General features: G+C 47.7%; 1 protein-coding gene across 2 annotated transcripts in view; it reads right to left on the bottom strand.

Annotated features, from left to right (window-relative positions):
• ACSBG2 (acyl-CoA synthetase bubblegum family member 2) overlaps positions 1-13,645 on the bottom strand; it is a 40,037-nt gene extending 26,392 nt beyond the window's left edge. For both annotated transcript variants that reach the window (XM_029050805.2, XM_029050806.2), the window contains exon 1: positions 13,543-13,645. The gene's annotated coding sequence lies outside the window, so the exon portion shown is untranslated. The remainder of the gene's footprint in view (positions 1-13,542) is intronic.
• Positions 13,646-22,991: the final 9,346 nt, after the last annotated feature.

Genomic DNA, 22,991 nt, shown 5'->3' with positions numbered 1-22,991 from the left:
TTTAAAAACCATTAAACTGTTCAGGAAAGCACTTCTGTAATTAGCAAGTCAGTGTTTAAATTTTGGTTAGTGCTTATTCACTCAACTGATTGGTCTGATTGGCCCTTGAGTGCTAGAAGGGCATCTAATCTAGTGGGAAACAGTGAACAGAATGCGTAAATATTGACAAAACATGGGCAAGAGACACTTTCAGCTCAATAGCAGGGGAGGGGAGAAACAACAAGCTCCATTTTAAGGAAAATTCACAGTAGAAAAAAAATACACCTCAATCACCAATACATATTCACAACATCGCACTCTATGTAAATAGATGAGCCCTGTTGGAAGGCCAGTTTTGAATTTGCTAAGCGATCTACACAAATGCATAGTACAGATACGTATTACGGAAGGGCTGGGAGCATTTAGAATTTGGACTTATTCCTCTTATATGGGCATAGTCGAAGGAGAAAATGGGATGGGTGCAGTGGGAACTGGGACACTTGGTCAACAGTAATGTTAAAATTACTTAATTAGCACATAGTCAGCGCTTAAATGCCAACATTACTAAAAAAAAAAAACGCTACAATCTGGACTGATTGTATTAATTCAGCTAGGTCCATTCCATGTGCGTTATCCACAAAAAGTGAGCTTTACTTGGTTAAAACCATGTCCAACAGAGACAACTCTACCCTTGAACAACTCCAGAATGTCCCTAATTTGCATGCCTCCTCTCACTGGAGAGTCTGAGAAACCTTGTGACTTTGCAGTAGACATGTGAGTCACTGGTTCCCGAGGGATACCCCCAGGAAACACGGATTAGAGGAAATCCTGTAGCGGACAGACCAAAATGTGTTACCCCAAGGGACACCCTCCACTACCCAGAATTAAAAATAAAGATAATAAGTCAGGTTGTGAATGCTGTGTTGGAAACACCTGAAAGTCGGGTAGTATCCAGCCTGTTACAGGATTGATTTTCAGATCTAGGACCAGTGCTACCACTGAAAAACTGAAAACCAGTGCCAACTGTGTGAGGCCTCTACAGGGATTGTGATTGGCCCAAGTTTCACACCACCTGCAAAAGGGTTACCATTACCATCACTACAGGACCCACCCACCCACACACACAAAAAAACACATCACACACCAAACAACCCCTGGAGGAGCAGAGGACTTCTCATTCAGTGGTCTCATTTTTCAACTAATAGAATCGGGGCTGAAAGGGTCCAGCCATGGAAGAATCACCTTCTTGGTGATTCTCCTTCCTGGAAGGAGACACAGAGTAGGTTGAGAGCAGCCATGGTTCGGGAGTAAAGTTGAGGGCGGGGCGGGGAAGTGTCGAAGAAACTGCCATTTTCCATTTAGAAAAGGAGCACTTGGCTTTAAAAAAAAAAAAAAGGTGTGGGGGGGGGGGTGTTTGGAGTCGGTTTGAAATGAAGTCCACAGTCCATGTAAAATTCTTCTTGCTTTAAGAAAATATATTACAGAGCTACACAAGTCAAATAAAAGTATTGTTAAACAATGCGACCAAAAGAAATGGATCCTTAATTCAGTACAAAGAATTACCCAAAGTTCTTGAATCAACAAGGTCTTTTGACTTTCATAGTCTACCACCAGATCTATTACATATAGCTACTGCCTTTCTCCAGCTCCTACCAGAAGAGCAACAGTATCTTGTCACATGTCAGCCTCATCATTGGTCATGGCTCATCACCCCACACTCTGCTCCCTTAAACGGACAGCCTCCTCACCAAGACTGCTGACTGCCCCCCACCCCACCCCCAACCAGGTCACACCCAAGTACACAGGACTTGCATGTTGATTCAGATGACATTTATATCTTTTGTTTGGAGACCACAGAAACTGATGATGCAATCCCAGTAGCAGGTTACTCTAGGTCAATATTTCACCAAGTGGGGCCCAGCACAGACTCCTTATGATTCCTGCAAACTCCCCTCGGCTTTCCCCACCTCTGGCACAGACGGGAGCGCAGGGAGCAGAGTGATGATGATGGCATCTCTGGTCAGAAACAACAGGTGACTGTTGGTCCTGGGGACCCCAGGACTGAGAAATCCACTGAAGCGACAGTGGACTGTACAGCACAGCTCACGTTCCAACTGCTTAAGCGAAGCAGCATGGCCTAGTGGCAAGAGCCCGGGCTTGGGAGTCAGAGGTCATGGGTTCTAATCCCAGCTCCGCCACTTGTCTGCTGTGTGACCTTGGGCAAGTCACTTCACTTCTCTGGGCCTCAGTTACCTCATCTGTAAAATGGGGATTGAGACTGTGAACCACATGTGGGACAGGGACTGTGTCCAACTTGCTTACCTACCCCAGTGCTTAGAACAGTGCTTGTCACATAGTAAGCGTTTAAATACCATTATTATTATTACTGGGGCCAGGAGTACAGTAAGCAGATGCACATGGTGAAGTGCATTTCATTCGATCACATTTATTGAGCGCTTATTGTGTGCACAGCACTGGACTAAGCACTTGGGAGAGTACAATACAACAATAAATAGACACAGTCCCTGCTCACAACGAGCTTACAGTCTAGTTGCCTGCAGGGGTCTGTCTGTGTTTCTTTTTAAAAGCAAACATGCAGGATGCAGTTATGGCTAAAGTGACTACAGAATGTCAGTGCTGTGCTATAATGCCATAACCCAGCAGGCAGTAGCCTTGGTAACCACTGCAGTTGCCACCCACACTAGCCAGCTATTTTCAAGATCCCTGCTTGGCCTTGTCCACCTCGCAGATTGCCCGAGGTGGTTCTTCGGTCAGAATCCTTCACCACCAACAGCTTGGCCCCAGCAGGCGGAACCGGGACGAGAACCCAGATTTCCCCAGCAGTGCTCTTTCCACTAGACCAAACAGCAGGTCTGGGGAGCAGAATACAATCCCCAGCACTGTCAGGCAACAGATGTCGGTGAGGTACTTGGGCCACTCAGAATGCAATCACGTGCTCAGAAATTCCTGTCTGCATGGACTGAAGACCAATAGCTCTGAATAGGCTTCTGAATCATTAAGTTTATTTTCTGCCAAACCCTTTTTGGTTTGAGTAAGGGGAACCAGGATATACTTATACCAACAGATGGATTTGGGGTGTTTTTTGGATTGTTTTTTTTTTTTTTTTAAATAGCATTTAGCACTTACTAAGCATAAGTAGACAAGATCCCTACTCTCAAGAAGCAGCTTACACTTTAGTGGAAATAAGCATGGGTTTTGCCCTGGGCAGACACTGCCCTTCCCACAGCCAACAACTGCAGGCCCTCAAACAACAGAAGCCTGAGGCCCACAGCAATGCAGCCTGGCATCAAGTTTGATCCACCCTGTGACTGTCACCTGAGTGTGAGGTGGACCTGGGCCACATTGGGTTTTGTTTTTTTTTTTGGCTGGGGCAGGGTCACCCTATAGGGCAATCATAATAGCACAGCATTCCCCAGGAGTTCTGGGCTTCGGGGCCCAGTCACCCCTCAGGGACTAGTTTCAGCCTTGGAGACCCCTTCAAGGCATCTAAACTTCACTTGGTAGCCTGAAGTCTGGGGAAAGATTTGGACTCCATACAGGAGGTGAAATCTACTTCCTTTCAACTCCCTGAGGCTCAAAGTCAGAGCCCAGAAGGCCAATTCTTTAAATATTAAGTGTCTCCTGTTTTTCTAGGCTAAAATAGGAACTCCTCCCCCCTGCATTTCTCCTACAATTGTCATGCCACAAAGACCTCGTCTGTAAAATGGGGGTTGAGACTCTGTTGAACCGGATTTGTTTGTATAAACCCCAGTGCTTAGTACAGTGTCTGGCACATAGTAAATGCTTAATAAATGCCATAATTATTATTATCCTCTCAACTGTAAGCTTGTTGTGGCCAGGGATATGTGTCCACTCACTCTGTTATACTGTACTCCCAAGCACTTAGTATGCTTTGTTTTGCAGTCTGTCTCCCACCTTTTAGACCGTGAGCCCGTTGTTGGGCAGGGATTGCCTATCTGTTGCTGAACTGTACATTCCAAGCACTTAGTACAGTGCTCTGCACACAGTAAGCGCTCAATAAATATGATCAACTGATCCTGAAGCCACATAAAACAATATCCCTCAGCAGGCTGTCCGAAAGTACTTGACCATGGTATCCCATGATCCTAGCAGCTTCTAGTCAGCTCTCATCTCTTCTCCAAGATGGTAATTATGATTGCCTTTCCCCTGCGCTCCAGATATTGAAGAGAAGCTCATATCATTAATTTAAACGGTAGGTTGCATGCTTGTAAACCTCCTTGGAAGCTTTACTATTCTTCACAGCAGTACTAACTTCCAAAAACTAAAAAAAAAAATTTGTAATGTCATTTAGGGCCATGCCTTCCCACTCTATGTTCTTTAGGCTTTCTGGGGTTCCATGCTCTCTAGTGGAAGGGTCCGAAGGAGGAGGGAAGAAGCAGTGTTTCAGAAGATCACTGTTACCACCTCCACAGGGTTCCCTCTTTTTGTTTTATGGTATTTGTTAAGCACATACTACGTGCCAGGCACTGAACTAAGCACTGGGAAAGATACGAGATAATCAGGTTGGACAGGATAATCAGCCTATCCCACAGAGGGCTCAGAGGCTTAATCCCCATTTTACAGATGAGGTAACTGAGGCCCAGAGAAGCAAAGTAACTTGCCCAAGGTCACATGCCAGTCAAGTGGCAGCACCAGGATTAGGACGACCCAGGTCCTTCTGACTCCTAGGCCCATGCTCTATCCACTAGACCATGCTGCTTCCTCATCTGTGGTGAGGTTGGAATCACCTACTATTTTCCATAGGGTGGTGGTAATAGATCATATAACTACTTACTGATGCAAAGAAATTCTTGGTTTGGTGGTCAGCCCACATCCCCATATCTCCTCAGCCTTTGCATCCCACTACTAGTCACACAAGTTCCTTAGCAAGTCACATCACAGGCTTTCGTAGACTCACCCACTTTGGTGATTTTTGTAAGCTGCCACAATCCTTGCCCAAGTCAAAGTTCCCCAGCCCAGTTTCTACCTCAACAGAGCCCTGGACCTTGGTGTCTGAGCTTGGTCTGGAATTAAAGTAGAACCAGAAGGGACTCCAGGCTTGGCTTCATGGGGGAAGCAACTATGAAAGTACAGAGTCATAGTCCCAAAACAGCCCAGGTAAGCCAGTGCACACACACGGCCACATCCCATCTCCTGCATCACAGTCCTTTTAACCCTCCAAATCAAAAGAATGTGTATGTGTGCATGCATGCATATGTGTATTCGGGGGGGAGCCTGCAGGAGTAGCAGAGGGGGTGTCTGAACCCAACTTTGACCCAGTCCAACCTAGCTCACAGGTCTGGGCCCCGTAGGCCAAGTTAAGCTCATCCGAACTCCCCATCAGAAATCTCTTTATCTGTGTAAACCACCAACTGGAAGAAAAAAAATAAGCCAAGAAACCTATCCAAAACCTCCTGAGAAGACAGAAGTTGTGTCCACCTCTACCCCTCCCCCCAAATCCTTCTTGTCCCAACATCAACCACGCCACATTTAGTTGGATCACCTGAGGCTAACTCATCAATAGGCAGGACCTGTCCTATCGGCACAGGAGGCTCTTGTTAGGAATTACACCCTGTGGGGTCTGAAAGGAGATTAACCTGGCAAGGACTAAGCTTCAGTCTTGTGTAATATTTATTCAACGACTGCCAGGTCTGGGATCAAAGATAACTGCAGTCCAGTCTTCAGCAAATAATTAGAAGGCAATTCGTCTCAGCTAAGTCAGTCTTCTGGGAGGATTTCATGTCAAATGATATATGAAGCAGGTGGTTTATTTCTAGGCTTTAGGGCAAATAGAATGTAGAAGTATCAAGTCTCTAGTCAATGTTGGAACACAGCTCCACAATCAAGTGTGTTAATCTTTGTTGAGCAGCAATTGTCTTCCTGGTTAATGTGTTTCATGTGATGAGAGTTCAAGTTACTGCTAGAGCACTGGAATCAAATTTCCTGTCCCAAGGATTAGCTCAGAGAAGAACCCTTTAGAACTAATTAGCAGGTTCCGATTGCTCAGTCCTACTGGGGATAACCCAGTGAACAGCCAGTCAAACTATGCAGGCCATGAAGGACCATTCCCCAGCCCCTCTGCTTGGGAAGTCACTCCCAGAAAGTTGAGGGAATGGGTGGGCACGGAAGGAGAGGAGAAAGAAGTGAGTAGCTCACATCTTGAGGGAAGCTGGTGATTCCCTCTCCCTTCAGCCAACAAATCGCTGTTCAAACAATGGGGCAACAGGCTGTGACATTTACCATTTATGTTATTTCTCCCCTCCCCCACCACCCCCAGCTCCCAGCCTGCAGTGCCAGGCTGGGAGGCCTGCGGTTGGCGCTTCCACTCCCAGGGTCATTTGAAGAAAAAAAAAAAAGTAGCACATTTTAAACACAGGCCTCATCCCCACCTTGGAGAACCTTAAAAGTCTCATACAAACAAGCAGTCTTGTGATTTTGCTGAGTGTAACTTGCAGTAGAGCAAGAGGAGAATAGGCTCCCAAGAACAAAAGATGCAGCAGGAGGATCTGATCCAGGTGTTTTAAATCTCAGCAAAGTGACCAGTCCTAGCAGAACAGGTGCCTCTGGCTAATGATACATTCAGCAATGTTTGAAAAAGAGGCAATTTAGTGCACAGAAACTGAAGAGCAGAAGTACTAGGGGGGCGGTGCACAAGTGCAACTGCATGCATTCATAACCCTCAAGATGAGTGGGGAAAGGCAGAAAAGCTGCCCAAGAGGATTGAAAAGGGTAAAGGCTCATCAGCCTGGGAAAGAGGCCAACTAATGTCAGAACGTAATTGAAGACTACAGTACCGTGAAGTGGGTGAGCAAGGCAAACATGGGATTGTTGTTCCCCAAATCCCAAGCAACAGAATGACGGGGGCGGGGTGGGGAAGGCACACCCATTGAAGCCAATAGCTACAGAGGAACAGAGGAAGCATTGGGGTCTTCAGAGAGGCTGCCTGATGACTTGAGTGGTCCCACCATCCCTGGGAAGAAGCCTTGCCCCACTGTAGCCCAGGGTAGGCAGAAGCCCCTGTACATTTGGACTAGGGCCAGTCCTGCTTGGAATGGTCAAGACCTGAAAGCCACTTTCCCTCCTAGAAGCAAGTAATGCAATACTCTTCATATGGTTATTTTTGCTGAATCTTACCATTATTCTTTCCCTGGGTGTCCACCCTCATCCACCTCACCTCTCTGTCTTTAGATCATGGATCCAAATCTGAATCACTGTTATTTCATCTCCCTACAGTACAAGTACAAATACATATCTATGTATACATACATACGCAATAGAAGCACTGAAGTAACATTACTGCTGCTACTGGAAGTGGAAAGTATAGAGACCATTTCTAAGGCAAGATGTGCAGATCAAAAAAAAGAATCAGGTTAAAAATGGATTTTAATAGGATTCACAGATTAGGGGTTCATAATGAATTATTAGAGAAAAGTTGGGGAGATTAGATGGCCCATGGCTAGGCCCTCAAACATTCAGGAATGAGAGATGTTCTTCTAAAGCAAAGCTCCAATGACCAAACACTCATTAATGCTTTGGTGTACAACATTCATTCAATCATATTTATTGAGCGCTTACTGTGTGCAGAGCACTAAACACTTGGAAAGCACAATTTGGCAATAGAGACAATCTCTATCCAACAAATGGCTCACAGTCTAACATTTTGAGGTTTGCCAAATGTGCGCCTGGCAGGTCACCATATTGATTACATGATGCAACATTAAGAGTAGTGTGTAATCTTTCGAAAGTAGGTTTGAAGCTGTAAAACATGGCTGATAGAATGATCGCCAAATCGAAGAATACATGGATTCTGAAAAATCATAAGCAGTCATGTGTGAACACATGGACCACAGTAGTTCAATACTGCTTGTGAACCAGAGATTCAGGAGGTTTGTTCCCATTGCTTCAGGTGGCTGCTATGAAATAGACTGAAGGATCTGAGGGAGGGCTTGGGGAAGTGAGGAAAGAATATCTGCCTTACTCACTTCACCCACCAAGCCTGCAGGCTCATTCTATTACCAGTCCTGAGCAGAGGGGAGCAGTCTTGTGATCCTGTTTCCTTCTGTAGTAATGGTGGTATTTGCTAAGCGTTTAAAATGTGGGGAGCACTGTACTGGCTGCTGGGGTAGAGACAGATCCTCAAGTCAGATTTAGTGCCTGTCCCACGCGGGACTCACAGTCTATATAGGAAGGAGAACAGGTATTGAAATCCCCACTTTACAGAGGAGAAAACCAAAGGTCAGAGAAGTAGCTTGGCCAAGGATTATCCCTGCCCACAGAAAACCCAAAAGCTAGGGATCCACACTGGTCTCGGTTTCTCTGCTCTATTTTCTACATTGCCTTTGGGACGTGAACCCAGAGGGGAGTTCACTGCAAAGCGGGCAACTATTTCGGTCAAAAGAAATGAATGCAGTTATGTAAACAATGAAGGGCGGTGACCCAATGCGCCGGCTGGGGGGGGGGGGGCGTAGTGCACACCCTCTCTAGTCCCTCCACCAGGTGTTCAAATTTGGGATGAAGGTACTGAGCATGCTCAGAAGTCGGGATAGAGGTGAGATTAGAGATAGGCTGCCTTCCCCCTCCTCAATTTGCCCCTGTGTTTAAACCTTACACATACCCACCCAGCTCCTGAAGGCTATAAGGGAAGAACAGCTTTATTATTTTAATATATACACCTGATCACTCCATTGCCTTTACTCTGCAAGCCCTGCTTTGCTGCAGCTGTCTCTGATTGTCCTTTCCCACAGGTGGTCATCAATTTGCCCTATGTTCTAGGTGGCTATGATGTTGTGTGCCTAGGAATAGGATGTGGGAACCTCATCCTAGAAGTATATAGCTGGGGAATCAGGTGTCAGTGGGAGGGCTTCACACTGCCTTACCTGTAGAGCAGCCTGGCTGGAAGCTGCTTGGAGAAGGAGGAAAAGGAGATGGGTTTTTTTTGTTTTTTTTAATATTTGTTAAGCCTTTACCATGTGCCAAGAACTGTACAGCATGGCTCAGTGGAAAGATCACGGCCTGGGGAGTCAGAAGACATGGGTTCTAATCCCAGCTCTGCCATTTTGTGCTGTGTGACCTTGGGCAAGCCACTTAATTTCTCTGTGCCTCAATTACCTCATCTGTAAAATGGGGATTAAGACTGTGAGCCTCACGTGGGACAACCTGATTTCCTTGTATCTACCACAGTGCTTAGAACAGTGCTTGGCACATAGTAAATGCTTAACAAATACCATTATTATTATTATTAAGGCCTGGGGTAAATACAAGCTAACCAGGTTGAACACAGTCCCTGACCCACATAGGGCTCAGTCTTAATCCCCATTTTATAGATGAGGTAATTGAGGCACAGAGATGTGAAGCAACTTGCCCAAGGTCACACAGCAGGCAAGTGGCAGATGCAGAATTAGAACCCAGGTCCTTCTTACTCCCAGGCCTGTGTTATATCCACTAGGCCACACTGTTTTTTGTAAACTACAGGTTGAGGGGTTTGACTTGAAGAAAAACTCTGTTCAAAGGATATATTACCTAAGGGAGCACTTTCTTACACCCACTTAGAAAGCAGGAAAAAGACACCAGAGAGCCATGGGATGTCAACCTGGGGCTGAATTTCAAATTCATCTGTCTATAAGCTTGGAATATCCACTATTCATCAGGATCACTATCAGTTTTAACCTACAAGGTTAAAAAAAAAACCAAAAAACCACTGAGACATCATTTGCCTAGTGATAAAAATGTTTGCAGATGAACTCTGGCAATCCCTGCAAAGAAAAAAGTTTAGTTTTGAAATATCTCTGGTGTTGCTTAACCAGATCTGATCCAGGTCTTTCCTTCCCCAACCAAGGCAGGGGAGAGGGGGAGATGGATGAGGGGCGGGGGGAGTCTTTGCACCTGCTGAACTGCAGAGCAAACTGAGGCCAGCCAAATCCAACCAATAGCACCCCAGGTCATAACTAGGGGATGCTGATAACTCTCTGCAAACAGTGAGTGATTTCAAGAGGTTATGCTAGCTCACTGTCAAAATGAAGGTGGCTCATTACACCAAAGAAACTTCTATGAGGCAACATTTCTGGACCAGATCCTCTTCTCCACCTCCCCCCCAAAACCAGGGAAGACTCATTGAAATTCAAAGGTAGGAAAACCAGTTGCCTCATAAAAATTTTTATGGTATTTGTTAAACACTGACTATGCATCAAGCACTGTTCAAAGCACTGGGGTAGATACGAGTTATTCAGGTTGGATGCGATCCCTAATAATAATAATTGTGGTATTTGTTAAGTACTTACTCTGTGCCAGGCACTGTACTAAGCATTCGAGTGGATACTAGTAAATTGGGTTGGATGCAGTCCCTGATCCACGTGGGGCTCACCGTCTCCATCCCCATTTTACAGATGAAGTAACTGAGGCACAGAAGTGAAGTGACTTGCCCAAGACCACACAGCAGACAAGTGGCAAAGTCAGAATTAGAATGCATGACCTTCTGACTCCCAAGCCCATGCTCTATCCACTATGCCATGCTGCTTCCCTCTCCCACATAGGGCTCAAAGTCCAAGTAAGAGGGAGCACAAGCAGTTTTTCTTTCTATTTAAAAACAGCTAAGGCATTTGTGAATTAAGTTTTAACTTCTGTGAAGTAACTCTGAGCTCCTGAGATTAACTCAGAAGTGTGCTCCCCCTGCTTATACCCAGTTTCCCCCATTAGATGGTAAATTCCTCAGAGACAGGAACTATCTTTTCTGCTTCTTCTGTATGTTTCCCAGAACTTTGCTCTGCACACAGTAGGTGCTCAATAGTTATTCTAGGTATGAATGTGTTGGTTTGAAGTCTACACCACTAGTAGCAGCAGCAACGACAACAGTAATACTGGTATTTGTTAAGCACTTACTATGTGCCAAGTACTGTGCTAAGTGGTGAGGGCCCTTACAGGCAACCAAAGAACCATCACGATCTCGTTATGCAGGTCACATATGGAAGGACTAGAATTAGGCCATCTGCTTGTGTCCCACCTTTGCTGGAGGAGGGATTGGAGGGTGGGGTCTTAGCAGCAGTGATGGAGGAAGAATGCAGCTTCTGGTTCCCTCTCCAGAATGACAGCAGCCCCACAGTTTCAGGACACTACACTCCACCCTCTGGTTGTCGTTGCTGCAACAGGGCACCTCGTTAACCTAGCTGCAGTTAAGGCTCTGAGCCTTTGGCCCCCCGGCAGCCACAGTACCTCCCATCCAGAGACCCCACCCGTGGGGGCTTTCTTCTCCCACTTCTCTGACTGCTCTTTGGTTTGCTAGTTATGGTATTTATTAAGTGCCTACTGTGTGCCAGGCACTACAGTAGAAACAAGACAATCAGATAAGGTACAGACTCTCCCAGTGTACTCCCAACCTAAGCGATAGGGAGAGCATGAATCTTCTCCTCATTTTATAGATGAGGGAACTGAGGCCACAGGCCAGCTGATGTCAGCACTCTTCATTCAATCGTATTTATCGAGCACTTACAGTGTGCAAAGCACTGTACTATGAGCTTGCTCGCCCCAGCTAGAAAAAGTCAGGGGTGTTCTGCCCCTGGGATGTGGTCCAGGAATGTTGATTCTTGTATGGCCCACATATTTAGAGCCCCTACAACTCAAGATCCAGGTGCCTAGGTCTCGCCTATATCACATCAATCAACGGGATTTACTGAGGACTTACTGTGTGCAGAGCACTGTACTAAGCACTTGGGAGAGTATAATATAACCAAGTTGGTAGACTCATTCTCTGCCCACAAGGAGCTTAAATCCAGTTACTGTGGCAGTCTGGGAACTCCCTCCCTGTTTCTGGGTCCAGCCCAAACTCTTGGCACTCAGACTACCTCTGCAAACCAGAGTACTTGGGCCCCCCCTCTCATGCCCACACATACAACAGGCTATGCGAGTGTTAGAACACCACCTTCCCAATTTCCCTCAGCAAGAAGAGAGGTGCCTCCGACGTACCCAACTTTAACACAGTCTCAGCTCAGTCTCCACCTGAACGAAAGGAGTACTGACTTTCGGGGGGGCGGGGGGGAAGGGTCGAATTTCAATTTGTTTTCACTGTGGTTTGGATTAGTTTTACTGCTTTGTGCCTGTATTCCCACACTCAGATTATAAACCCCCTGTAGCTCCCGGAAGGAGTGAGAATTGATTTTATTCTAGCAACTCCGGGTTTAGTACATTCTAAATCCTTTATGAGGGTTAATAAGAATAACAATAAGGGGTCAGGTTTCGTGTGAGAGCTCACCTCCTCCAGGAGGCTTTCCCAGACTAAGCCTCCCTTTTCCTCTGCTCTCCCTCCCCTCCTGACTCGCTCCCTTTGCTCTACCCACCTCCCCACAGCACTTGTGTATATGTACAAATTTATAATTCTATTCATTTTCATTAATGATGTGTATAGATCTAATTCTTTCTATTTAAAATAATGCTACTGATGCCTGTTTACTTGTTTTGAAGTCTGTCTCCCCCTTCTAGACTGTGAGCCCACTGTCGGCAGGGATTGTCTCTGTGCCGAACTGTACTTCCCAAGCGCTTAGAACAGTGTTCCACACACAGTACGAGCTCAATAAATATGATTCATTCATTCGAATGTGTGTCTTTTCCCACCCGAACCTGCAGTTCGGTGGGCTAGGGAGGGAACCCCCTGCCTCCTTTGAGTAGCCCGCTCCCCAAGACAAGCCTTTCTAGAGAAGCAACGTGGCTTGGTGGAGAGAGCACGGGCTTGGGAGTCAGAGGTCGTGGGTTCTGATCCCGCCTCTGCCATTTATCAGCTGTGTGACTTTGGGCAAGTCACTTGACTTCTCTGTGCCTCCGTTCCCTCATCTGGAAAATGGGGATTAAGATTATGAGCCCCACGTGGGGCAACCTGAATACCTTCTATCTACCTCAACGCTTAGAACAGAGCTTGGCACATAGTAAGCGCTTAACACACCATCATCATTATTATTGTTTCTACCCCTGAAAACAATTCAGTCTGTCAGAGCCGTCAGCGGTAGGGCACGAGGCCGTTTGGGGACTACAAACCCATGGGGGCTCACTGGCTCCCCCGGCGAACGCACGAGCGGGTAGCTACTAGGTCGCCCCCTTCGTCCTCGCCCCTCTCCTCGCGCCGAGGTGAGGTGGGTGGGTGTGCTGGTCCCCGCCGGGGTCGGAATCCCCCGAGGTCCCGCTCTGCCTCCCTCTCTCGGAAGAGAAGTGGAGAGGAGAGACGTGGCAGCAGGGCACGAGGCTGCTCAACTGATGCCGGCAAACCTAACGATGCGCGGCGCCCGGCCACCGGGACCACAAACTCCCCCCTCCGCCCCAGGAGTGACGCCTGCCCCTCACCGCCACCACCAGCCGGGGCAAGCCCCGTGGTGACGGGAGACAGGATCCCTCACCCCAGTGCCCACGGCCGTTCCCTCAGCCAGAGTCCTGGAGATGAGTGGAGAGAGGAAAGGGAGCCCACCCCGCCTTTCGCTTTCCCGAGGAGCGGGGGGACACTGGAAGGGCGGGAGGCGATCGCCTCCCCGAGCACCCCTTGCTACGGGCGCACGGACGGCGCCTTACCCAGAGCCGTGGCCGGCAGGAGCAGCCCGTCGAATCCTCCTCGACGCAGCGAGAGCAGCAACGGCGGGCGCGGCACGCCGAGCCGGTGCCTTTAGAGGAGTGCCCCCGGGGGAGGGGGCGGGGCCCGTTCGCCATTTTGGAAGCGGGCGGCCTGCTGCCACGGCCCGGGAGGCTCTAGCAGCGCCATCATTAATGCTGGAAGACTCCCCGCGCCCTGGGTGTATGTGGGTGTATGTGTCGGGGCGGTCCTTCCAGCCTGAGTCTCCAATGAGAGCGGTCTAACGGGAACACACCACCCCAGCCACACCTCCTTAAAGCCTCCTGAGAAGTGACTTGAGGTCATTGACCTCCCTCCCCCGTTTCCCCCCACTCCCGAGAAAGCCGCGCACTTGCGCGACTGGCTGGCGATCAGGGCGTGGGGCGATGAAGGCGCCTGCAAAGGGCGGGGGGTGATGTTCGGCAGCTGCAGCCGGGTCCCGTCGGCCTCTTTGTTTCCAAGGCATTCAGCATGAAGATGGATGGATAGAGAAGCAGCGTGGCTCAGTGGAAAGACCATGGCCCTGGGAGTCAGAGGGCATGGGTTCGAATCCCGACTCTGCCCCGTGTCAGCTGTGTGACTCTGGGCAAGTCACTTCACTTCTCTGTGCCTCAGTTCCCTCATCTGTAAAATGGGCATTGACGGTGAGCCTCACGTGGGACAACCTGATGACCCTGTATCTACCCCAGCGCTTAGAACAGTGCTCTGCTCATAGTAAGCACTTAACAAATACCACCATTATTATTATTATACTCTGACGCTTTGTTCCTTCTATTTCCCCGTACTACCTTTGAGGTGATTACCTCAGAAAGAGGGCAGAGACGATTCGGTGTGATTACTAAAACTCCTGGAGTCACCAGCGGCCTTTTTTTACAAATGAAAAGCACACTGAAGCGGCACCAGCCGAGGGGAAAGCCCGGGTATCACAGCGGATCCCGTAGGCCACAGGACAGGCTTGCTAGTCAAGGGCTTCCCACAGAACAAACCGGGAATGCTGGCTTCCTGGTGAAGGAACTGTGGAACAGGCAGGAGGAGCCCCAGGGCTGATCTTACTTGCTGGGAGGGAGGACATCTGTCCGAAAAGGGGAATCTGGCACTCAGTCAGTCAGTGGTATTTATTGAGTGCTTACCGTGTACAGGGCACTGTACTCGTCTCTTGGGAGAATACAGGCTCCAGCCGGGATCTGGTTTATGCATTTGTCCCATTTTATTACCATCGAGTGTCGTCCAGTCATTTCCGATCCATAGCGATCCAAGGATACATTTTCTCCAGAACGTCCTCTCTTCAGCCGTGATCCGTAACCTGGCTGATGGTTCTTCCCCTCTCGTCGTTATGGTTTCTATCCATCTAGCTGCTGGTCTGCCTCTTCCACATTTTCCCTGGACTTTTCTTAGTGTCTTCTCCAGAGAATTCGTTCTCCTGATTATGTGTCCAAATTACACTGATCTAAATCGAATCATTTGGCTTTCCAGAGACCACTTTGACATAATTTGCTCCAAATCCATCTGTTTGGTTGTTGGACAGTCCGTGGTATTCACAAAAGCCTTCTCTGACACCACATTTCAAAAGAATCGGTGGTCTTTTGGTCCTGTTTTTTCACTGACCAGCTTTTGGATCCCTATGTTGTCACCGGAAACACCACAGAATTGACAATTTATATTTTTGTGGCAATTGTTACATCAGCACATTTGTCCCATAGATTGCTGAAATAGTCGATTGTTGGAACCAGAAACGCTGTTCTTAGACTGTGTACCCCATTTGAGACAGGGACTGTGGCCGATCGTGTATCTACCCCAGTGCTTAGTACAGTGTTTGGTGCATTGTAAGTGCTTGCCAAATGCAGTAATAACTCTGTCTCTGGTACTGCTGCCTGCCTGAATAAAATGACTCATGACAACCCCTCAAGCAGGTTTTGGAAATAAAGGAGGAAGGACTCTCCCTCCTGCCTGCCTGGTCAGATGGACATGCCTTAACCACACTCACATTGCCCCTGACATCCTGATTGACTTCTGATGGATCCCCACCCAGTGGTTCTTCCCAGTTAGCAGCAGTTTTCTCTTTTTTCATTATCCTATCCTGCCTTGACTACAGCAGCTGCCTCCTCGCTGACCTCCCTGCTGCCTCCTGTCCCCCCACTCCAGTCCATACTTCACTCTGCTGCATGGATCATTTTTCAACAAAAACATTCAGTCTTTGTCACCCCGCTCCTCAGGAACCTCCCTTCCACCTACGCATCAAACAGAAACTCCTTACCATAGGCTTTAGAGCACTCAGTCGGCTTAGCCCATCCTATCTCAGCTCACTGATCTCCTACTACAGCCTGGCCCGCACACTCCGCTCCTCCAGCTTACTCACAGGGCCCCGATCTCACCGACCCCTTTACCACATCCTCCTCCTGATCTGGAACTCCCTCCCTCTCCAGGTATGCCAGACCACCACTCTCTCCACCTTCAAAGCCTTATCAAGGTTCCCATGTCCTCCAAGAGGCCTTCCCCATTAAGCCCTCTTTTCCCCGGCTCATTCTCCCTTCGGTCATCTATGCACTTGGAGCTGTGACCTTAGGGCATTTGATAGTCACCTCACCCCCAACCCTAGAGCATCTATGTACCTATCTTTAAAGTATATGTTATAATTTATTTAACTGTATTGATGTCTGTCTCTCCTCTGGACTGCAAAATTGTTATGGGCAGGGAACATATCTGCTAATTCTGTTGTACTGTAGTGTCCCAAGTGCTTAATCCAGTACTCTGTAGTTTATATCAATGTCTGTCTCCCCCTCTAGACTGTAAGCTCATTGTAGGCAGGGAATGTGTCTGTTTATTGTTATATTGTACTCTCCCAAGCGCTTAGCACAGCACTTTGCACACAGTAAGCGCTCAATAAATACGATTGAAGGAATGAATTGAAAGAATGAAAGCTCTACACATAGTAATCACTCAGTAAATACTATTGTTTTTTTTTAATCATTACATGTATTTATTAATTACAAGTCCACTATGTACAGTGACCAGCTTTTAGGATAAGGATAAACACTTAAATGATCAGAACTCTTCTTACGGTGAGGGTTGGCGGGAATGAGCTGACAAAGTGTTAAAAGAGACTAACCACACAGCGAAGAAACCCCACAGCAGAACAGCCAATCAGGCAGAAGGATTTCCACAGCCCAAATGGCAACCATGGTAGTGTATCTGAATTGAAACATTTTTCATTTTCAAAGCAAGTCATGCATGTATGAAAACTCAGCTTTGCCCAGCACACAGTGGTGAACAATGAAACATGGTGCCTATTTATAGTTCTGGTATTTGCTAAAGGTTTACTTACGTGCCAAGCACTGGGGTAGATACACAACAATCACCTTGGACACAGTCCTGTCTCACACAGAGTTCACAGTTTAAGGGAGAGGGAGAACATTTTTACAGGGAAGAAAATTGATGCACAGGGATGTTAAGTGGCTCGCCTAAGGCCACACAACAGGAACCTTGCCCCCTCCTACCTCACCTCCCTTCTCTCCTACAGTTCACCCAGTACACTCCGCTCCTCTGCCGCTAACCTCCTCACTGTGCCTCGTTCTCGCCTGTCCCACCGTTGCCTGTCCTGGCCCATGTCCTACCACTAACCTGGATCACCCTCTCTTCTCACATCCACCAAACTAACTCTCTTCCCCTCTTCAAAGCCCTACTGAGAGCTCACCTCCTCCAGGAGGCCTTCCCAGACTGAGCCCTCCCTTTCCCTCTGCCCCTCCTCCTTTCCCCACTGCCCCTACTCCCTCCCTCTGCTCTACCCCCTTTCCCTCCCCACAGCACTTGTGTACATTTGCATATATTATTTATTACTCTATTTTATTAATGATGTATATATATCTATGATTCTATTTATCTATTTTGATGGTACTGATGCCTGATTATTTGTTTTGCTGTCTGTCTCCCCCTTTCAGACTGTGAGCCCGTTGTTGGGCAGGGATCCTCTCTACCTGTTGCCGAATTGGACATTCCAAGCGCTTAGTTCAGAGCTCTGCACACAGTAAGCGCTCAATAAATACTATTGAATGAATGAATGAATGCCACTGTGATGGATTAGAACACAGGTCACCGGCCAGTGCTCTCTCAACTAAGGTGCGCTGCTTCTCAGTGAATCGTGGAGTGTGGGAAGTTGTGGTGGGGAGAGGTGGGAGAGGAAAGTGGGTTGGGGCCAAGGCCTGGCCACTGCCACCACTCCTCTGAAGGAACCACTGACCAGATCATCCACTGCTGCCACCAACCCAGTGAGAAGCCTGAGCTGAGGCCTGGGGTGGGAGTTCACCAAGACCCTCTTATAATGCTCCCTGGGACTGGGAGTAGGAAAGAGGCCTACAGGATTGGGATCTGGAGCCCGAGCTGGCTCCACCACCGTCATATATTACATGTTATATTGTACTCTCCCAAGCACTTAGTACAGTTCTCTGCACACTGTGAGTGCTCAGTAAATACGACTGACTGACCGACTTCTCAAGGAGCATGGTGGGTAGGAGAGGAGAAAGGTGCCTTGGGGTATGGGCTAGTGTCTCTCAAGGAGCCCCAAAAGAAGGTGCTTGCCCTGCTCTGGTCGACAAGTGTCTCCTCCCCAGCTCTTTTTGGCCTTCCCCCCTGAAGGCTCACCCTGTCTTCCTCTAGGTCCCTGGGAATTTCGTCACCTTAGACTATACCTTTTTAGCTTTTTGATGACTCGGCCATGAAGACCTAGGCTGACCATAATTATGTGAGCCTAAATGGGGCTATTGCCTCTGGAGGAGGGGAGAAGAGGGGAAGGGTAGGAGATTTTCAGTCAGCCTTGACTTCTGGCTCCCGGTATGCCCTTCTCATCTTCTCCAGGAGTTGTGAGGGTATGGTTCCCCTTGATTAACTTTGGCCTCTATGGCTACAGGCTGAACCACCCCAAAGCCAACTCTCCAAGTCCCAACACTCAGGCTAATTCAAAGCAGGCATCGGAAGCCTGTAATAACAAGTCCACACAATGGTTCTGGGCCTAAAGGTCTCTGTAACATTTGCTGGCATCCAAATTTGCTCAGAAGAATGCTGGCTCTCGGGTCATTTTCTGGAATTCTGGTTTAATTTTAGGATATTTCTGGAATGTCAGCACAACCTCCAAAGCTGGGTCTTTCCCAGAGAAACCAGGATGGCAGGGTCATCCTGTATAGAACTGAATCAAAGGTTTTACAGAAGTCTGGCTTGATAAAATCTATTGCTTCCCTCCTTCAACCTATGTCTTTTCATGATGCATCAATAACACAGAAGGAAATACAATCTGTTTGGCATGATTTACTCTTTACAAAAGTCAAGTTGGCTGCTTGGATGCAGAATTAACTAGTACTCCAGAGGAGTACATTCAGGTCTCTGTGGGAAACCTGCAATTTTTGAACTTTTCCAGAGGGAGGATGAGGGAATTTCCACACCTCTGGCCCGTCTTTGACCCTTAGTGATGCCACCCAGGAGGTAACCACACACGAAAGCTTCATCCCGAGAATCAGTCAGTAGTATCTATTGAGCACTTACTGTGTGCAGCCCACTGTACCAAGCACTTGGAAGTTAGAAGACACAATCCCTGTCCTCAAGGAGTTTGCAGTCTAGGCGAGTGCCGTATAGGGGCCTGCCGGCCCGGAAATTTGCCCGACTTGTTGGCGCTTACCCAGTGCTAATTGTGCTACTTGGGAAGCCGTCTGGCATGGTGGAAAAAGCATGGGACTGGGCATCAGGAAACCTAGGTTCTAATGCCAGCTCTGCCACTGACCTGCTGTGAGACCTCGGGTAAGTCATTTATTGTGCCTCAGTTTCCTCTTCTGTGAAATGGGGATAAGCTACTTGCTCTCCCTAACACCTAGACTAGGTGCCCTATGTTGGGCAGGGACTCTCTGATTGTTTTCTACCTCAGTGCTTAGTACACTGCAAGAAGCAGCGTGGCTCAGTGGAAAGAGCACGGGCTTTGGAGTCAGAGGTCATGGGTTTGAATGCCGCCTCTGCCACTTGTCAGCTGTGTAACTGGGCAAGTCACTTAACTTTTCTGTGCCTCAGTTACCTCATCTTTGAAATGGGGATTAAGACTGTGAGCCCCACATGGGACAACCTGATTCCTCTGTGTCTACCCCAGCACTTAGAACAGTGCTCTGCACATAGTAAGCACTTAACAAATCCCAACATTATTATTATTACAGTACTTTGGTACATAGTAAGTACTTCATAGATATTATAATTATTATTGTGCTCTTCTACTGAGTTGAAAATCAGTTGATTATTGAGTGTTTCTTTGAGTTCTGAAGTTAAGGTGGCTCATTCGTAATGAGCAAGGTCATCCTTTTTCCGCTTTTTAAACCCAAGTCTATTTGTCCTTCACCCCTCTTCAGGCATTCCTCTTGTCCTCCATTCTCAAAAAGAATGGCCGGTGGCCCCGCAATAGCATCCACTCACTCCACAGGTACCTTACGATGCAGAGCCCTTCACGGGATGGGTCTACACCTGGCTGAGGTGATGGAGAGGTGACCTAGGCACAGGCTGGGCTCAATCGATGAGGGCCCACAACTGGGAGCAGAACCCCTCTGGCATGCTTTGTAGCTGTCCCATATGTGAATTCCACCCCTCCAGATTGAGTGAGACCACTGGTAACCTGCACCACCTCCAGGGCCTGGAGGAATTTGAGCAGCGGCAGCATGAGCTCTCCATAAATTTGGGGAAGGTGGGAAGGCTTTGGTTGTGATTGTTGGATTCTGGACAACCTGGGCAGTAAGAAGCCTGGAAATGGCTCCTTCAATTGCATTGTTCTAGTGCCCTTTGTCTTCTTATGTTATCTTGTACTGAGGTATTAAATCCCTCCTTGGGTGCCAGTTGCCAACCTCCCTTTTATTCTTATTAGTATTGTTATTAATAATAATAATAATAATAATGATAGTATTTGTTAAGCACTTCCTGTGTGCCAAGTACTGTACTAAGCCCTGGGGTAGATACAAGTTAATCAGATCGGACACAGTCTCTGTCCCACACTGGGGCTCACACTCTTAATCCTCCTTTTACAGATGAGGCACAGAGAAATTAAGTGACTTACCCAAGGTCACACAGCAGACATACAGCAGAGCCGGGATTAGAACCCATGACCTTTTGACTCCCAGGCCCGTGCTCTATCCACTACGCCATGCTGCTTGCTTTCAGATTATGAGCCCCCTGAGGGTCACAGTTGGAAGTCCTGGTTTATCCTTGATTCTTCACAGGTGATTAGTTCAGTGTTTTGCACAGACTAAGCGCTCGAGGAATACCGCTGATTGATTGATTGTTTGAATGCAAGTTGTCTGAGAATCCTAGCTATTCCATTTGCAAAAGAAGGCTGCTATATGGCAAGCCTCTTGAAGGCAGGGATCATCTCTACTAATTTGTACTCTTTCAAGCACTTAATACAGTGCACTGCACTCAGTAGGTGCTCATTAATTACTATTGGTGGCTTGATTGATTGATCAGGAGTTCCCTGCATATTCCCTACATGTTTGGCATTGCTATGGTGGTCCATGTCACAGGGTCAAACAACTTCTCTGGGATGGAATCTGAGTAGTACTTTGAAGCCAACTCTCTAGAGGAGAAACAGAGCCCTACACCAGCCAGACTTTTCATCCCGGGTTATGCAACCTTGGCTCTCGACCTGGTCCCGGCCCACCCTACCTGAGCCCAACCGTAGCATTCATTCAATCATATTTATTGAGCGCTTACTGTTTGCAGAGCACTGTACTAAGCGCTTGGGAAAGTACAATACAACAAAAAACAGACAGATGCCCTGCCCACAACAGCCCACACATATATCCACGCCCCGGCTGCCAAAAATCATCCTCTCATCCCCTTTGGCTTGGAAGCACCAGGAGGAGACCGTGCCAATGGATCATGAGTTGGGGAACTAGGTCTGAGTGTGCTCTTTAAGAAAATTTGCCACAGACCCAGGGTGGGGAGGACCAAGCTAGCAGAGCTCTCTGGAGCCTTAGCCCCAGCAGTCCCCAGAAACCTGAGGGGAGGTTAAGGTAGGCCAGGGAACGTGTCTACCGACTCCGTTTTATTGTCCTCTCCCAAGCATTTAGTACAGTGCTCTGCCCAGAGTAAGTGCTCAATAAAGACGATAGATTGATTGCTTGGCCACAAAATGTTGAGGAGAAACTGGGACTCTTACTCACTAGAGTTTCATCCTGATGCTTTCAGGAAGTGTGAAAATGGGATAGAGACGGCTTGGGTCCTCCAACCGTTTCTGAGTCATAGTCCCAGACTTTTTTATTTGGGCTCAGAGCATTTGTTCCTCTCCTCAGAACATTTGCTTAAGCTTACAGCCTGCTCAGGTGCATGCATTGGTCTGTGCATACTTCCTGTTATTTTGAGCAGGGAGCCAGAACGTTAGAACAATCTCCTCCCCGAATCCAGGCTGAACTAGGGAGGGTGGTCACCCTTGGGTTGGGGGGCTCGAAACAGGAATTCAAGAGAAGGAAACAGACTCATTTTGTTGCAAACAAATATGCTAATTTTACCATTCTGCGATAATCATTGGGCACGGCTATGGAGATGATATAAGATGGTCTTTTTTTGGCTGCCCTCAAAGATAGGAACATTCCTTATAGTTCTCATAGCCCATTCCAAGCTTCTGGTCCTCAGGCTTATGACCCCCCTTCCCAATCACATCAAGTGTTTCAACAAAGATCAATGCAAAGAAATGTTAATCAGGCCAAATAAATTAATGAAAATGCAATAAGCTCCAGTGAGCAAATGTGATTTAATGAGGAAGCAAAAAAATGAGTGTGGTGAAAAGTGTCTCCCCAAACTCCTCCCAAAACAAATGTTACTTGCCCCTTCTGCTTACTCACAGTCAGTAGATCATATTTATTGAGCACTTACTGTGTGCAGGGTACTGAACTAAGAGCTTGGGTGAGTACAATATAACAAACACATCCCCTGCTCACAACAAGCTTCACGGTCTATTGGGACTCACAGCTTGGGCCCCTGTCTGGCACCCTGGAAGTCAGGTGCTCTGGAGATCTCACGGGCTCCCAAGGGATTCAGGCCCAGTAGGGCCTTAGCAGACACAGGGTATCCTTCCTCTATAGAGAGAGTTGCACTTTGTTTGGAAGATGATGCTACTGAAAACATGACTCAGTTCCCGGTTTAGAGCTCGTCCACTAGGTAAGGGCGGTTCTGGGATCCTAGTGGTTTTTGAATAGTTGTTGTGGGGGTGGGGAGAAGAGAAGTGGAGAGAAATCCTCGTGAAATTGCTACAGCTGGTCCAGGCTTGGAGCAAATCTCTCAGAGCAGCTCCAGGCTAGAGGATCAGCTATGTATGTCCTGGCTGTGTTCTAGGGTGGTCCCTGGAGCCTTCAAAGTCACACTGCTAGGTGCCTGTTAGGGTGCCCTGCTGGTCCACAGGCTA

Source organism: Ornithorhynchus anatinus, chromosome X1 (assembly GCF_004115215.2).
Source record: "Ornithorhynchus anatinus isolate Pmale09 chromosome X1, mOrnAna1.pri.v4, whole genome shotgun sequence".
NCBI lineage: Eukaryota > Metazoa > Chordata > Mammalia > Monotremata > Ornithorhynchidae > Ornithorhynchus > Ornithorhynchus anatinus.
The sequence above is the reverse complement of the archived record's forward strand: the minus strand, read 5'-3'. Positions and strand labels throughout refer to the sequence as shown.